This window comes from Meriones unguiculatus, chromosome 2, assembly GCF_030254825.1.
Source record: "Meriones unguiculatus strain TT.TT164.6M chromosome 2, Bangor_MerUng_6.1, whole genome shotgun sequence".
Taxonomy (NCBI): domain Eukaryota; kingdom Metazoa; phylum Chordata; class Mammalia; order Rodentia; family Muridae; genus Meriones; species Meriones unguiculatus.
The window spans coordinates 139,332,376-139,339,138 of NC_083350.1; positions in this window are offsets into that span (position 1 = coordinate 139,332,376).

The following is a 6,763-nucleotide window of genomic DNA, read 5'->3' on the forward strand; positions in this document are numbered from 1 at the left end:
GCCCCTGGGCTTGGTGAATTGGGGTTGGGATGCTAGCTTCTGTAACAGGGTGGAGGAGCGGGAGTGATATGGTTGCTGGAGGAGATCTGTGTCCCGCACTGTTTTGAAAATATCCACAGCTCATTGCCTCATTATCATTTATTTTATTTATCCACATAAATAAAACAACAAGGCTTAATGTATAATAATGGCAAGGCACCACCAGACCCGGCCAAAAGCGCAATGTCCTGAACGGTGTCCTGGAGACAGTCTCGGCAGGAACCATGAGTTCCCCGCACCCAGGATGTCCCCTCCCCTTTGGGTGAAGCACTGATGTCAGTGCTTTGGGGTTCATTGCTTGTTTACTCATCCCATAACCGCAGTCTCTGATCTTCTGCTACTCAGATACAGTATACCCTGGCTGCCACCATCTCTCTCTTCTCTCTCTCTCTCTCTCTCTCTCTCTCTCTCTCTCTCTCTCTCTCTGTGTGTGTGTGTGTGTGTGGTTTCTTTCCTCTAATACTACATTAACAGTGCACCTGTTTAGAGTTAGTTTCACAGTCGAGGCGTAATTGTTCTGAACAACCATATATGTAGTTCACTTTCCAGGACCATTAGAGGGCGATGCCCAGTTCCCTTCACCCTACATTGAAAAGATCACGAGACAATTCTCATCAGTTATTAAAATCATTAAGAATTTTCCGGTGATTTTTCAAATGGAATCTTAGAAACGTAAGGTTTAAAGAAGGACTGTTGGTTGTTTTTGTTTGTTTCTTTGTCTGTTTTCAACTGAGTTCTTAAACCCACAAATTATTCTAGAGAGTATTGATCATTACCTCATACCGTATCAAAGCATAAAATCAATTCCACGTGAGCTTTGTAAGTAAAGGCAAAGCTAAGGAAAGGAAACGTGAGCTAATGTAGTGCTGTCTTGAGGACGTTAATTGCAGAACTTTAAAAAATGGGTTGCAAGTACTTACACCAAAAGGATACCTTATTGAATATTTAGTTTCAGAAATTATGTTCCTAATTAATAGGGATAAGACGGGCAACCCCAATAGAAAGGTAAACAGACACTTCACAACAGGGGGTGTCTGTGTGTTCAGCGTCATCAATGATCAGTGGTACCGAGTGAAGCTGCAGTAAGGTAATCCTTTCACACACTCCATGCACTAAGATTAAAGAGTGACAATGAAAAGGATTAGTAAGAGGTGTGTATGTATGGGGGTGAGGCATTTAGAACTCTCACACAGCGCCAGCGAGAGCATGAGTGGGTGCTTCCACTTCAGAAAATGCTTTAAACATTATCTGCCAAAATGCAATGCTTGATCCAAAGGTCCCACACAGGCACAACTCATAATTCATGAGCAGAAATGTTCGCAGCAGTTTTATTTCTAATAGCTCTGAATTCTGCATAGTCAAAGTCTTCTGCAACAATAGGATGAATCAAGATAAAAGTGATCATGCTGTTTGCATGCAGGAAATATTATTTAGCCCAGAATTTCATGACAAAATGCAACAGAGTAGGTTGTGCAAGAATATTTCATGTTCAAGAACTTATATGCAAAGGACACATGCCATGTTTTTAAATTTATTCATATAAAGAAAACAATAAGGCTTAATGTATAATAATGACAAGGACAGTGTTTATTTTGCATAAAGGGGAAGGACGAATAATTCAGAAAAATTGGAATAAGTTTTTGACTGTGAATTGCACTGAATTTATTACGGTGGGTGATGTTTATATGGATGTGTTCATTTCACAGTAGTCCTCTCCAAGCTGGCATTTAGGATATGTACCCCTTTCTAACTGTGCTTTAAAAGGTATTGACATACGTTGAACTAGATTTTTACCTTCCTCCCTTTTCTCCTCCTTCTCTTTGTTCATGGGTGTGGTGGTGGTGTGCCTGTATGTCATATATGTGTATACAGTCCATGCCTGCTTGTACCCATGTGTGTCCTGCAAAAGCCACACAACACATAGTGTATCTCCCTCTTTCACTCTCAACTTTTTCCCGAGACAGGGTCTCTCCCTGATCTGGACGCTGCAAACTTGCTGTTAATGGCTCATATGACTGTATAGAGAACTCTCAGGGTCGACCTGCCTCTGCTCTTTTCTAGGTTTCTTTTCTATAGCAATGATAAAATGCAATGACAAGAGCAATTTAGGGGATAAAGTTTTAGGGACTGTAAACAGGAGGTCCCAGTGGGAGGAGCTGGAAACATTGTACCCTTAGACAAGAAGCAGAAAGGCATGGATGATGCTACTGTCCATTCCCTCTGCTTATACAACTAGTTTACCTTACATGGGGAATGGCCCTGAACACAGCTGAAATGCGCCTTCCCATATCAGTCAGGGAAGTCAATACAATCCCTAAGAGGACTATCCAGAGACCATTCTCCCAGGTGCTTCTAGAGTCTGACAGACTGTCAGTTAACACAACCCACCAAAGCTCTTCAAGTCACGGGCTACAGGTGGGATGCCACACCTGGCGTTTAATGCGAGTGTGGACATGGCGGACACAGAATCACACTCAGGTTGACGTTTTTGTCATTTCACTCAAGGTCTCTTACTCACTGAGCCATCACCACATCCCCTCATCTTCCTATTGCTAAATCATTATAAAATTTTATAAGTCTGTTTAAACCTTGTAACTTTTAGGCTATTATTCTCCAATGTTATTTCTCTTTCCCAACTAGAACTTAATATGCACTTAATTTCAAGCATTTGAGACATTATTTATTTTATAATATTCTTATACTAATTCATTATTTTTCATTTTAGGTATTATCTTCCAAGTCTTGTCATGAATAATGAGAATTTACCTTTCCCACAGGGTCCACTACATCATTTCCTCCCACTATCCAGCAATGTTTCATAGTTTTTTAAAATCCTAAAGAAGCTACAAAACAATTAGAGATTTAAAATAAAAAACATTGATAATGATTTTATCATATATGGATATGAAGATATCCACAGCTCATTGCCTCATGATAGTTTATTTTAAAATTTTGTTTTATTTATTTATTTGTATGTGGGTGTACTGGCTAGTTTTATGCCAACTTGAGACAAGCTAGAGTCATCGGAGAGGGGGGAGCCCAAATTAAGGAAATGCCTCCGTAAGGTCAGGCTGTAGGCAAACCCATAGGGCATCTTCTTAACCAGTGATTGATGGGGGAGCCCATTGTGATTGGTGCTCCTCTATGACCTCTGCATCAGCTCCTGCTTCCAGGTTCCTGTCCTTCTTGAGTTTTTGCCCTGACTTCCTGGGATGACGAACTTTAACGTGGAAGCATGAGCTAAATAAGCCCATTCCTTCCGGACACTGGAGCATCAGCAACCCTAAGACGGGGCATATGGGCTTGTGCACATGGAGGTCAGAAGACAACTTTGCGGAGTCGTTTCCTTCTTGCCACCATGTGGGTTCTGAAGATCAAACTCAGGTCACAGAGCTTGGAGCCCAGAGCCTTTTACCTGCTAAGCCATCCCGCCAGCCGACCTTTTACTTTGCATTAACAATTGTTGTCTGAAAAAACCGCTAAATCACCTTTCAATTTTATGATCTTCCTTGCAGGTTGCTGTTGGTTTCAGTGTTTGCATTTTGTACATTTCCTCTCACTGCTTTCCACAGGCATGAAACTAAGTCAGCTGGCTACTGTTGACATGTTGAACAACTCCCAACCTCTGTTAGCTCATTGGAGCATAGACTGGAGTCTCTGTTTCCTGTTAAACTGCACTTCGTGACATCTCTGCATCTGCTTCTTCTAATGGAAAACTTGCCTTTCTCTCGTCGGCATCATGGAATCTTTCACAGACACCTTTCTGTTCCCCTTACAAAATTCTCTCATGTTTATCCCCTTGCCTTTATTTATTTTTCTCTTCAATCCCATGCATGGTTCTAGGATTCATTGCTTGCCTGTCTCATCAAATAAATTTCTGTCAGGTTTCTCCAGTTGAGTCTGTTTCTATTCCCATCTACCCTTCAAACCATTAACAGATTTAATTTTCAAATCACAAGCCTGAGCATGTCATGTTCCTAGTAAAAATATTTCAGTAGTATATTGTAAAGACATTTGTAATATTATACTATAAAAACAATGGCATACATGAGAAATTCTCATGATACTATGTAAAAGTAAAATTTTGAAAACAGAACCACCTATAAACCATCATTAAATTTTTATGAAAGTTAGTATAGACATTGAACAGAAATACATAAAGCATTCATTGTATATTGAGTCTGGAGGGGCCTATGGATTTTTTTTTTCTTCCATTTTTTCCACAATGGAGAAAAGTGTGAAGCCTTTATTGACCATCATGAAATTGTGAAGAAAAACACAAGATCATATACAAGTTGATGTCAAGTTAGCAGATATCAGTAAGATGAAATGATAAAGGATGGTGTGGTCTAATGAGGCAATGGAAGAAGGCATATTCTGGACCCCAGAAATGACTAGAAAAGAGCCCCGAAAAGAAATTGTAGGTATAGGATCTGGGATTTAGGGAGAAAACCAGAGACATTGAAGAAGGGAGTAGCAGATGGAATCTGGCGATGCAATGGGACCACACATTTTCAAGTTGTGGCCACAAATGTATCCTGAAGGTGGGAGAGGGGACAATGGGAATATATCACAATGAAGGAATACTTAGCATCAGATTGAGACCCTAGATAGCTAAAAATGTTTGAAGTTTCTAAACTTAGAAACAGAGTTCAGTGGTCCTCCACCATGCAGCTCCCATTTGTCTATGTCTTCACACAAGGGCGCTCATGTTTGTAAGTGGAAGCAGCTCAGAAATATTCACTTATAAGTGGACATTAGCTGTTAAGTAAAAGATAATCATGCTACAGTCCATAGACCCAGAAAGTCTAAGTAACAAGGAAGGCTTAAAGGGCAGGAACCACATAGATCTCCCTGGAAAGGGGAAATAAATTTTGGGAGTGGACTAGAGTGGATGGAGGTGGGAATAGGAGGAAATCAGGCAGGAGGGGCTAAGGAGGGAGAGAATACTGGGAGAGATGACTGGAACTAGAGGCATTTGGTGGCCAAGTGGAAAACTAGAGAGTGACCCTAGCAAAGAGGAAAAATGGAACATATGGAGCTTAAAGCAGCCATGATCTTTAACCAAGAGAGGCTTCCAGCAGTGTGACTGGAACACTAACCCAGCCACAAAACCTCCGACCTACAGTCTGTCCTACCTCCAAAATGTGCTGGGTAAAGGTGGCACAGAACTTGTGAGAGTGGCCAAGAAATGACTGGTCCAACTTGGTGACCAAGCCATGACAGGGGGCCCATGCCTGACATTGCCTGGATGTCAAGGAACCAGATACTAGACAGCCCAGAGATCCAGGATATAACCAAACTTGACTGAAAAAAAAAAAAACAAAACAAACAAAAAACATGCGATAGAATGATTATTAATTCTGCTCTACTTATAGATTGGCGCCCAGCTCAATTGTCATCAGAGGATACACTGTAGAAGGATTGAGGGTGCAGGAGCCAGAAGGATATAGGACACCATGAGGACACAGTCCACAGAATCAACTAAGCAGGCATCCTAGGGGACCACAGAGGCTGAAGTGACAATCACAGACTCTGTATGGGTCAGAGCTTGGTCCTCTGCATATACATTATGACTGAGTTGCTTGGTGTTCTTGTGGGACTCCCAAGAGTTTGGAGTGGAAGAGGGGTTATCTCTGACTCTTTTCCCTGCTCATGAGACCCTTTTCTTCCTATTGGGTTGTCTCAACCAACCTTGAAATGAGGGTCATGCCTTATTGTGACTTGTTATGCTATGTTCAGTTGATATCCTCGGGAGGTCTGCTCTTTTTGTTTTGGGGGGAGGGTACGGAGGAGGAGTGGATCTAGGGGAGAGAGAAGATGCCAGAGGGCAGTGAAAAGAGTGGAGAGAGGGAAAACTGTGGTCAGTTTATAATGTATAAGAGAAGAATGAAAGGCATTTTTTAAAAAAGCTTTGGTGCACAGCATTTCTGTGGCACTCATACCCTCATTTTGAAGCCTTCTGTTCCTGTGGACTGTTTGTAAGTACCTTCTCTGACTTCCTTAGTGACTTTATAAATACCCCAAAGTATTACCCACATTTGCAATAATCCACCAGATAACTGATGAATGTGAATTTAAATAGAACATTTTCTAGGAATCGATTATGTAAATATAGAGCTATGGAGTTGGACTCCCAGGGTTCTGGCCTAGGCTCCCCATGAAGACGCACAGGTGCCTGCACAGCTCATAACACTTGCCACACACTCAAAACTAACTGTAGAGGAATTTCCACCTTTTGTTTGCTGTCTTAGTCTGAGCTTCTGTACTAGAATACCCCCAATGTGTAAATGAGAACAAATTCACCTGATTGTAGAGCTGAAGAACTCCTCTAAGAGAGGAGATGAGCACCTAATGAGCTTTCTTGATATATCATGTTATGGGTGAAGGTAGAAGAGAGGGAAAGAGAAGAAAAAGACAGACATTGCAGAGAAAGTTGCAGGGGCCCACTTGTCATGGGAGAACCTTCATGGATGATGTCTCGGAAGGTCCCATCTCCCAATAACATTGAATAACGGACTATATTTCGAATGCCTATTTTCAGGGGGACACTTTCAAGGCACAGTACCATCCAGTTTGGTACAAAATACTTTTATAAACACCCAGAAGACTAAGCTCGAATTTAAACTCACATGTCCCTCAAAATCCTGCTCCAGTGTGCTCCAGCTCAGAGAGGTCATTTCTAGTTCCCTTCATCCCGCACAAGCTCTTGCTTTCTTCTTCC